At 45.5% G+C, this 11905-nt stretch overlaps 1 long non-coding RNA gene across 1 annotated transcript in view; it reads left to right on the top strand.

The window, feature by feature from the left end:
• Positions 1-10466: 10466 nt before the first annotated feature.
• LOC116892718 overlaps positions 10467-11905 on the top strand; it is a 196999-nt gene continuing 195560 nt past the window's right edge. Inside the window, exon 1 of the long non-coding RNA XR_004386966.1 lies at positions 10467-11164. This is a non-coding gene — a long non-coding RNA (uncharacterized LOC116892718). The remainder of the gene's footprint in view (positions 11165-11905) is intronic.

Below are 11905 nucleotides of genomic sequence, written 5' to 3'. Positions count from 1 at the left end.
ACAGAATTCTGAAGGGTGGGTGTGTGTGTGTGTGTGTGTGTGTGTGTGTGTGTGTGTGTGTATACATATATATATACACACACACATATATATATATATACCCTACCATAGTTCCCCATGGGAATAGCTCATTTTTCTTTCTGATGGTTGTATTTTTATAGCAAATCTGTCGTGCTCAAAAATTCAAAAATATTTAATAAGCACAGTATAGAAAATTTTTTAAAATTACCTACATCCATGAAAGGCTACCCTACTAATTCAAGGATATTGCATTTTTTAGGGTAAACTTTATACACAATGAATTAAGGGAAGACTGGGAGCCTATATGCACCATTCCACGTTTCAAAGAGCTTGCAAACTCTCACTGCCTTTTTTTAAAATAAAGTCTTAGCAAAACTTAAGACTAGGAAATTTTTTTCACACAATAAAGATCAACCTCAAATAGATATAAGCAATAGATTATTAGATACCACAATGTTCCTCCAGAGGTGGGGAAGAAGGTATTCCCTCTACCACAAACACCATTTCACATTATCTTGGAGGCCCTGCCTAATGTAACTAAGGGCAAAGAAAGGTGTAAATGATGTATTATTTTGGGTATAATATGATATATTACATTGCATTTTTTGAACTAAAAAAAACTTACCTGTAAATATAGCAATAGAAAAGTCCCATTAACAGCAAAAATAAGTAAATTCCCATAGATATGCTTTACAAGGGACCTACAAATCTAAACAAATATTTAAAATGTATATAGAGACACAAAACATATCCTAAATAAATTGAGGCATGTATAAAACACGCAGCTTCACAATTCACATCTCTCTCTCTCTCTCTCTCTCTCTCTCTCTCTCTCTGTGTGTGTGTGTGTGTGTGTGTGTGTGTGTGTGTGTGTGTCCTGAATGTCCACACATGCAGAAAGATGGGGGACTATATGCCTGTAATGTCATCCTGATGTTTAAAAACATGTTCTGTCCAACACAAGGAATATAAGGAAGTCCAGATATGCACTTATGTGGCAGAATATTCATATATGGGGGCTTAATTTACTGTTAACAGAAGAATTTTTAAATCAGAAAAACTTGATTAAAAATGCAAAAATCTTCTTAGGACTAAATAAAAGGTTAATTGCAACAAAAGAGACAAGATTGGACAGCTCTCACTTTATAGTGTTGGGTCTGCTACTCAAGCACTTGTTTCCAAGGTTAGACAGCCTTTTTACCAATGCTAAGTCAAATTTCCTTAAAGAAATTATATATTTCAATTATACCTTCCCAAAGGGCTAGCCACTAAAGCCCAGTGACAAACATATTGTGACCAAGCTAAGGCAGCGCACCCAGATGAGAACCTGCTTCCTGAGTTCATTAATAACCAGAAGTGAGAGCAAAGTCTTTTAATGTGTGGTAACCTAAACGGGGAATCACACTCTTGAGAAAGTTAACAGCCTTACTTCCTAATTATGGATGCAATGCGTTCAAGTACTACAAAATGCTAGAGAAAGCACAAGCCACACCACTGGTCAAATTTACCATTATGACTAAAGCCTTTTGTTTTCATTTTTATTTATTTCAATTGTTTTTATTATTATTAGGTATGCATGTGTGTATGTGCATGCATATTCATGTATGTGCATACACAGGCCAGAAGTTGACTTTGTATGCCTTCCTCTGTTACTTTCTACTTTCCTGTTTGAGACAGTCTTTCACTGAATCTGGCCTTTTTGTTTTTCAAGTCTGTCTGGCCACTGGGCCCTAGGGACCCACCCTTCCCAGCATCTCACTGTTAAGGTTACATATAGGCTACCACACCCAGTTTTTACATGGGTGCTGGGGATCTGAACCTATAACCTTTAACTTGCCAGCAAGTTATGCCTCAACCCCTGCTAAACCTTTTTAAACTTAGACATGTGTTGTTCTTACTAAAAATACACTGATTTATGGGTACATAAAAACAAAACATCCCCCTAAAAATTACCCAGAAATCACTGCTGCTGCCCAGGAAACAAAATCATAGATGAGGAGCTCAAGTTTGAAATGCCTGATAAAGGATCTGATTTCACATGAAAACTATGTGTGTGGTTCCCAATATATGGAAATAGATATAAACCAGGCTGCAAGAAAATGTTTGAATACATTCATGGTGACAACTCGTTAAAAGAGAAACGAAAACCAAACCAAATAACCAAACCAAAAAAAAAAAAAACAAAAAAACCCCAACAACAACAAAAAAAACCAAAAAAAACAACCAATCAAAACCCAGATTGATAAAAACAAACAAACAAACAAACAAAAAAAACCCCAAAAAAACCTAAAAACCTTTTTTTAAACTTCTATTTAGGATGTTATTTTAAATTCACAATTAATCTTTGAGTCTGGTTATTTAGGTGTGTGTGTGTTTAAATTGCAACTTTTTAATAATAAAGTTAATAAAATAAAAAATATTTTAAAAATTAGAAATAAATATAGTATTGTTGTTGTTGTTTTCCCTACATAGTTTATTCTGGCTTGTCAGCCCTCCCACAGCTCTACTGAGGTCCCCATGACCAGGTCTCCTTCCTCACTGACTTTTTTACCTCCCAAAGCCTGCCTGTGACACCCTGATGGTATTTGCATTTGCTTCCCCAGTGTGTACTCAAGGGTGCTGGCTACCAGGCACTGGATCCCTCACCAGACTCATACTTTGTCCTCTTTACAGACCAAAACTGAATTCTGGCCCCACGGAAAACCTATTTCTTTTATTTCTTGACTCTCCCATACCCCTGTCTTACACACTCCCCCTTCTGCTTTTTCTTTATGCAGGAACCTTAGCGTGAGTTGGATATTGGCCAGGAGCACCTGGGCGGCTCACATGACTCTGAGCTAGAACAAAGGGAAGCTAGAGAGGAGCCGAATAATGTGGCTTATAATGAACCTACCCTTCCCATCCTGGGCGGAGAGGGATTCTAAAATGTGTCTGGCTATCTTTTGAAGAGTCTGTTCATAGACATGGAATAGCCTTTTGTAAGGAGAGTAAGTTTCACTTATGAGTCAAAACATAAGAGACCATAGGTCAGTGGCACTGTATATTAGAGGATGGTATGGCCACTGGGGTCTTTGTGGCAAAGTTGAGGCCAATCTTTGAATATTTTATAATATTTACTTCTATCTCACTTCAAAATGAGAAGAAGAGAGTAGGCAAGTAAGTTAGCATAATCTATAATAAGGATAGAGATCATTAGGTATCTTTTACCCCAAATGAGGGTGGGTGGGATTTTTCCCCCCTCAGAATAACCATTGGTGAGCATTCTGATGAGCAGGAACATACATTAGGGGCTAAATGGTGTGGGATTATGTGTGATGAGAGAGATCATGTGACCTCCTAGTCTTTGGTCTCAGGCTTCCACATCCCCATCACCCCATCTCCTCCTACCACATTTCCATTTACTTACTTTGGGCCCTCATCATGGCGCACCTATGTTAAGCCCACTAACTCATTCTACCTACCTCCTTTAAAGGGGGCTGGAATTGAGAACTTTAAAGTCAGGAACCGAGGAGGTTACTCTTGTCATCGCTCGAGTGTGCAGTCTCTCCTCTCTTCTTGTTTGTTCCAGTCTCCTGCCTCTTTCTGCAGACCGGCATTCTCTACTTCAGTATGTTCATGGAGTCCAGTGTTGTCCCAGTCCCATGCTTAACCTCGACTCCAAGTTTAAGTGTCCTAACACTGACAGGGTCATCAGTCTGTGTTCCTTTACCCAAAATCTGACTCTGAAAAGTACATACTACAACCTGATTTCTCCTAATAGTGGGTTTCAAACTCACATATGCTGAAGGGTCACCTGGGATACTTATAACAAAGGTAGATGCCTTTATTGTGGGGCAACTTAAAAAGTGAATGCTTCTCTAGGACATAAGCATTTTATCTGGGACTCTAGGAATTTGACTCTGGTCTTACCTCCCTAAGTTTAAGTGTGTAACGTGGTCTACTCAAGAACAATAAAGAAATGTATATGGGACAATGGGATTTTTACGGGGGTAGTAATCTTACATGGGAATGTGAACGAGGAATGAATAACATGTACCCTTAACACTCAGGTCAGGGCTTCTACACTCTGGTATAGTAGCTCTTTCAGGTCATTTTTAAAACATCCCTGGCTTCTTCTACTCAGTATAAACTTAGCACTTACCACACTCCAGCCAAATCTCTTTATTGTTGTCCATTCTTGAGGGATTTTCCCAAAAGTTCAGAAAGAGAGGAAATAATACCTAAGAGTTCAGTTTCATGATCAGCACTAAACGAGGCTACTTTAAAGACACAAAATGCCTTCCAGACCAGCGGGATATGTTTGATCTTATCTGAATGACCAGCTGATCTTAATTTAGGGGATAGAGGCATGGGAGTTTAAGCCACAATGCATGGTTACTCCAACCATCTAGAGGCAAGACATCTTCTCTAATCAGACTTAGCCTGGTGGGAGATGGTGGAGAACAGGGGCAATGGATAAGGAGTCTGGTCTTCTGATTGCCATAGCAATGACATCACTATGACCAGGTGGTTGCACTAGGCTGTCTTAAAGGCCAGTGCTATCAAGGTTCTTCTACAGCTTTTGGTTCTAATTTTATACTCACCCATCAACCTCCTCATTATGCTTTCATTTCCCATGTAGGTTTGCCTACAGGGGGAAGAATTTGCTGATCACACACTTCCCAGTATTTGGGTCCCTGCTACAGTCCTCTCCCACCGTAAATTTCTGAACCAGATTCGAGGGAACAGGAGTGCTTTGTTTCAGTTCTCACATCAGTATAGTTCTAAGTCCCTGAGCTTTCTAAAATGTGGATCTACACACATAAATCCTTCAGGAAATGGAGGGCTATAGATCTTTGTAGGTTTGAACACCATATTGGATCCCTGGGGCCTGTGTATGGACCAGGAGAACACCAACCCAGCTCCAGGGGCCCACTCTGCCAAGTCAGCCCCTCCCCAGGCAGCGCTCCCCCACAAGCATAGGCAGCTAGTTTGCTAAGCACATTTCCTTACGTTCCAGGTAATGGGAGTTCTCGTTCAGTAGGGATTATACCACTCACTTCTGGAGTGCCAGAGACTGGCATGAGTCTGTCCCAAATAGGCTGAGTATCAACACTTGCGGATGGATTGAACAAATGGACAACCTTTGGATATTCTGCTCACTTCTCCTCATCATGTGATTCATCATGTCTGGTCTGAATCAGTCAGCAAACTAGTAAAAAAGGGAGCAAGTTCTGTGAGGTCTCCCTTCTTGGCAATACTCCAACATGCCCCCTTCACGTCTTCCAGTGCTGGGACTCCAAGCCAAGCCAACTCTCACCCAAACTTAAGGTGGTTTCCCCACACCAAGTGTGCCTACCCTGCCCTCTGCACCTTGCAAACAGATGATTTCTGCAAATGTACACGTGATCTTCATGTTATTTTTGTGGTGCAAACACCTCAGTGACTTCCCATGTACTTCTGGTTAAGCCCAAATACTTACCATTGATTTTAAGGCCTATGGCGATGAAGCCCTCACACTTACCTTTTCTCTCCTCAGTCATTTGTAATCCATCTCTTCTCTTGTTCTAGGCATCCTGGATTTTCAGCTCCTCTCTCTGCATCCCTCAGGAACATCTTTGAGCCCTCTGATCAGTTTATTCTCCCCCATGAAACATACCACTTACAATCCTTTAGGGCTGAGCTTTAAGATTCCCAAGTACCTCAGGGAGGCACCTCTCCAGATTAAGTGCAAATGTGTACTTTCAAAAGCATAAACCACACAACCGTATTTACACATTTTTAATTCTCCCACAATAGTCCATGGAAATACTTCTCTTAGTTGAGATTGTATCCCTAGTACATGGTATATAGCATATACTAGGTTGGTGGTAGGTGAAAAGAATTTCTCCTGCTTCTTAGTCACCCAACAAAGGCAAACAGGAAACCTGAAGGAGTACCTGAGTCAGGGGAAAGATAGGAGACTGGAAAAGGTAGAGTAAGGCTAAGGGGGGACATCCTAGCAAGTTCATTACCCACCAGACAGGTATGTGTATTCTCAGAAAGTGCCAATGTTCTTGTAGTTGTGTGGCATATATGTACATCAGGAAAATGTCAGTGTGAGGAAGAGAAGTGGAAATTTCAGAGATGGGTGTGGTGCTCTGAGGTGTGAGCATCACTCACCTGGACCAGCCACCTAGCTGTTGGAGGACCTAGTTAGTCTTCCTCTTGCCAGTTGTCTCCAAAAAGGATAGAAGATCAAGAAGGTAGCACTGTGGAGAAAAAAGCAAACATGAAGCACCCAATTTATTTCACAATTACAGTGTTCTTTGCGTGGAAAGCAACCACTTCTTCTTTTTTTTTTTTTTTCCTACAAAGGCCAACATCACATGTGTCTAGGACACCACCCAGGATGAAATGTCACAGGCAATCAATTACTCCCGACACATGCTGTACCCTGGTCTCTAATTACAGCCTTTTCCTATATGAGGGGCACTGAAGAAATTCCTGAGGTATCTTGGTAACTTCAGGGGGATTCTGGACTAAGTAATGAATCCAATTGGTTACTACTAATTAACCATACGAAGTCACCATCCTATAAGTGCAAGGAAACATATTGCAGGTGAAAATTAGAGGGAGACAAATGGCCAGGGAGGGACTTAAAATACTTTGATAGTCAAAGTAGCCTTCTAGTGGCTTTAACAATCTTCTGGGTGTTGCCAGTAATTCACACGCCACACCCCTTTCCCTGGATCCTGAGCTGGACAGTTGGGTGTGAATTCCTTCTGGTGCCCATGTATGGAAATATTGGCTCCAGTCACCTATGTGTATATGCAAGATGGAGGCACGGTAGCCCCTGACATCTCATGTACTTAAGATAAAAACCTCTAAGGTCTCAGTCCTTAGACTACCATGAAACTGGGCTCTGTAACTCTGTCACTAATAAAAAGCTGGCCTCTTGTTCAGATCTGCTGCCTGCAGGTGACACACCCACAGTGAAATGTCAGACACCCCCTTGCGGCCAACAAAGATGGCGCCAGTGAGGATGGATGAAGCTGTGAGGACCAAGTCAACCAGGAATAGAATCCCTCCCTGAAGCCAGGCCCTGCTGTCATTCAAGATGACGCCTGCACAGTCAATACCAGATGCCCCCTTGTGGCCAACAAAGATGGCGCCAGGGTGAGGAAGGCACTGCGGTCAGTACAAGAAAGCCCCTCCTTCGGACCCGCCTCCTGCAGCAAGCCCAGATGTCATTCAAAATGACACTGGCAGAACGAACACCAGACGCCCCCTTGTGACCAATAAAGATAGCGCCAGAGCAGGCGGACTTCTGTGGCCCCGTCACTCAGAAAAAGCTCCTCCCTCGGACCTGCCCCCTGCAGCCAATTCAGCTGTCATTTAAGATTGCTCATGCACCATAAATGGCAGGGACATAAAAAATTCCATGGTGAACAGACCTGTATGGTCCCTTGGACCAGAGGTTCTTTCCTTCCCTCTGGCCTACCTCTAGTGGCCACTCCAGCTATTACTCAAGGTGACAGGAGTGCAAAAAATACTAGACAACCCCCAACCATGACAAGTAAAGATGGCGCTCAGGTGGGCAGGATTCTGTAGTCCAGATCAGAGCTCCGCCCACTGGCCCTCCTTCTGCAGCAAAACGAGCTGTCATTCAAGATGGCTACTGCACCATAAACGTCAGCAAAGATGGCGTCAGGTGGGCGGAGCTTCGTGCTCATTCTGAATGCGGGAGACCACACCCCTCTGGCTTGCTTCTTTCAGCAAGCCACTCCAGCAGTCATTCAAGATGCCACCCTCACTTCAGATACTGCTTCCCCATGGCCAACAATGGTGACGCTAAGGATAGACAGAGGTGTGTTGCACCATCAGTCAGGGTGATACCCCTTTCTGGGGCTTCTCCCTAGCAAGACAGCTTAGCTAGCATATATGATGGCGCCTGCCGCCATAAATGTCAGCTGCTCCCTTACGACCCACACGGATGTGGCTCTATGGTCACTCAGGACCATACATTCTCTCTCTCTAGCCTTCCTCTCACTGCCAACCAGTCTAGCTATCAATCAAGATGGCACCTTCACAGGTTACTTCAAACACTCCATTTATGGCAAACAGATGACGCCAACGTGGTTTCCAATCAATCATGACAAAAAACTCCTCCCTCAGATCTATACCGCCCCCAGCCAGCTTGAGTGACATTCAAGATGGCGTCTGCACCATAAAGGTTAGCGGCCAGCTGTTGCTAGCAAAGATGGCGCCAAATTGGGCGGGGCTCTGTGGGCACTCAAGACTAGAGAGCCCCTCCCCGTGTCCCGCCTCTTGCCACAAACAAGTTCAGCTGTCACTCAAGATGACACCCGCTGAGAACTTCACAGGCCCATAAAGCTGTGTGGCCACTTCAATCAACACCTGAGCCACTCCCTCAGGCCCACCCCCTGAAGCCAGATGGGCTGTCATTCAAGACTGTGCCTCACCACATCAGCTGTCACTCTTCATAGCCCCGCCCCACCACTCCCTTTTCCACCAGCAGCCAGCAAAGATGGCGTCAGGGTAGGCGGGGCTTTGTGGTGACTCAGGACTATAAAGCCCCTCCTTATAGCCTGCCTCTTTGCAGCAAGCCCGTCCAGCTGTCATTCAAGATACCTGCAGAGCATAGAAGCCCCGCCCTTGGCCAGCAAAGATGGCGCCAGGATGGGAGGAGCTGTGAGGCCCTGTCACTCAGAATAGCCCCTCCCTAAAGCCCACCTCCTGCAGCCAACTGGGCTGTCACTCATGATGGCACTTATACAGTTGCTGTCTGTGGCGCGTGTATAACCAGCAAAGGTGAACAAGGCCCTGTTGTTTCTGTCAGTCACTCAGGACGACAGCCCCTCCCTCCGAACGACTGGGCAACATTTTTTAACTGTTCATAACCCTCATAGCGCTCCTCGTAAACGGAGTCAGATACAGCCCAGGGTCACAAGGCCTGTCAGTTGATGTTAATTTGAGGCTCTGCAACCAAAACATAGCCACAGAAAAATGGCGTTTGAGCTTGCCGCTCCACCCTTTAGATGGAAGGCCGCGAGGTGGCAGTATTCGTGCGGCAAATTAAGTACTGTGCCTAGCTCCAACCGATGCCGGGGGTCTAGGACACTAGGCCAGTCAGATAGGACAACAATTGGGGTGCATCTTTACTGTCAACCAGCAAAGGAGGAGAGAGGAGATAGCACCCCATATACTCAAGCCATTTCGGCTTTTTAGTCTTTTCTTTAATGCAAGGTAAAGCCACGCCTGCGCGGCAAATCGGCTGTCATTTCAAGATGGCGCCAAGTGGGCTGGGCCTGCTGAGTCCGCCACGGCCCCAAGTGGGCTAACGTCACTCGGTCTTAGCCCCACCCCTACCACAGGCAGCCAATCAAAATAAGCCTGGACAGCAAACCTGTTTCCACCCTCCAAGATGGCGCTAACTGGGTGGAGCTGAAAAGTATCTCATACCCCCCCACCCCACCCCCGCCTCCACTTTGATCCCGCCCCTAAGCTGCCATCAGCCCCGCCCACCGCCACTGCGGCAAAACAAGACCCGCCCCCAAGAACATCGCCGAACAGTGCCGCGCATAGCGGTAGATCGCTAGATCGTGAAGACCCTGCCAGTTAGATGACCTGGCGATCGGGTTAACTGCATAGTCCTTAGACTCTGCTGAGTAAAGAAAATGAAACCACAGAAGAGGTGGCTCAGAGACGGCACTCTGATGTCCACTGTGGTGGTCTTGTGACAGGACTCCTGCATCATCTGCGTGGCCATCGGCCGCGCAGGCGAGACAGGGAGCCTGGATTCTCCCGGGATTCTGGGTGGTTCGCCTCTACAACCCTATGACCCTAAGATCGCGGGACCCTGAGGGTCCGAGGCCTCGACCTATAGAATACCCCTTAGATCCCTATCACCTAAATGGCATCTCTGCGGCAACACGGCCGCTCCGAGGTGATTCCCCCTTCCCGAAGGCGCAGTCTGCAGCCTTGTCAATCACCCTGGCGAGCCGTGATATGGTCTGCCGCCCCTGGCCCGCAGCAACGCACCCTGAACACCTTCTGAACTCTGCAGACGGTATTCAAGAGGGTGCATGCCGCTGGGCAGGCAGGTGGCCGGCTGACTCACCTCCCCGGAGCACCGCACTCTGCGCACACACCCCGACCAGGGTCGGCAGTCTAGTGCACCCACACTGAACCGGGCGCCCAGCGGCGCCACCAGCCCAGGGTGGACATCTCTCCGCTTCTCCTCCGATGCTCGTCCTCCCGCGACTCTTGACTCCCCAGCGTCTGCAGCAAGGGCTGCGGGACACCTCCTTGTCAGGGTCCTCTGCAGAGGCGGAGCTTCCTCTCTGACCAATCCGAGACCCCATTCCCCGCTTTGGGCCCTCACCACGCCTCCCACACCCTGCCAATCAGACTGCTGTTGTCAAGGCAACAGCTTGGCGCCAAGGCACGGGGTTGACGTCAACGGAGTCCGTGTTAGGGGCCCCCAAGCAGAGTCTGGAAAAGGGGGATGGGATGTGGGTGTGAAGGGATGCAGCCCCCCCAAAAGAAATCGGGGTGAATCAGAAATACCTACTAATGATGCCCCAATGCAAAACCTGAGAAGAGAGAGGGGGAAAAGGACAAGCATATATTTGTCTAAAATCGGGAAAAAGGAAAAACCATGAAAAATCGAGGCAGAAACACATACGTTGAGGTCTAACCACGAACGATAAAGGTGGAAGAAAGGACTTTTCTGCCTGCAACACCCAAGTACTAAGCTAATTTCCTTAATAAACGAAGAGCTATTGGAAACCAGCAAGGGAAAGACAAAAGCAAACCAAAAAGGGGGCAAAAGAGACTGCAAGTCACAGGACAATACAAATGGCTGGAAGAATCATGACCTGACTGTCTGCATAGCGAAACGCCAACCTGAGATACTGGGTGAAGGCGGTTTATGGCAGCGCGCTGAATCGCATGTGGTCACCCACCATTGCATGAATCCACTGCATAGAATAGCAAGAGATTGCAAGGGGAGTAAGCGGGTAGATTACCAAGCCCGCCTGTGATAGAAGACATCCCTGTCACCAGGAAAAATAACGGGGGTATCGCTGCCATAAAGGACCTGAATCGTAATAGATCCAGTGAAATAAAGCCCGCTGCTGAAGTTTGTAGAAACGGAATGGTAAGTGTTTTGTTTTTTTTTCCTTCTCATTTATTTCTTTGTTAAAAATATACAAATGTGGGCAAAGCTTCTGGAACGATGTGCAAAAAAAATTTTTTTAAAAAACTGGTTACCTCTAGGAAAAGGAATGGGGGAGGGGAGGACAGACTACGAAAAGATGATTTTGGCTTTATTCTCTGTGCCCATGAATTTCGTTGGCAGATAAATGATATTTCTTCCCTGGCAGTAAAATCGATGAATTATTAAAAGTTTGTTAATGTACTATTGATAGAACCATTTCACTGCCAAGAAATTTAAGGAAATAAGCGCAGGTGTGTGAAAGACTAATTACGGGGGTATTTACGGAGCGTCCTTTCTTATGACTAAGAATGTACTCTGCAGAACAGAATTGAATTCCAGTAAATCCACAAATTGTATTTTTGTGTGGCTGCTAAATCTCCGGGTCGTATATTTTTATTAGACACATAAAACGCAGTGTTTTAATTTTAAAGGGGAAAAAAATTGCACGACTGTGGTCCATGGATTAAAAGCAATTTTTATCTAAGAGCGTAGCAAATCTGATACCACGGATTCAGTTTTATATTGATGCTCAAAGAGTTATCCGTGCTTGCTTGCTGGATAGTGAAGTGGTGGGCTTATGGATAGGGTATGGAGTTTTAATTCCCCAGACCTGAGATAGGGTTTCTCACCTCGCCGAGATACAGAAGCATAAAACATGAATGAACGCAGCACACGGTGTTA

The sequence above is a fragment of the Rattus rattus genome, chromosome 2 (assembly GCF_011064425.1).
Source record: "Rattus rattus isolate New Zealand chromosome 2, Rrattus_CSIRO_v1, whole genome shotgun sequence".
NCBI classification, from domain to species: Eukaryota; Metazoa; Chordata; class Mammalia; order Rodentia; family Muridae; genus Rattus; species Rattus rattus.
Note: the sequence above shows the minus strand (reverse complement) of the source record. Positions and strands in the feature narration are given on the sequence as shown.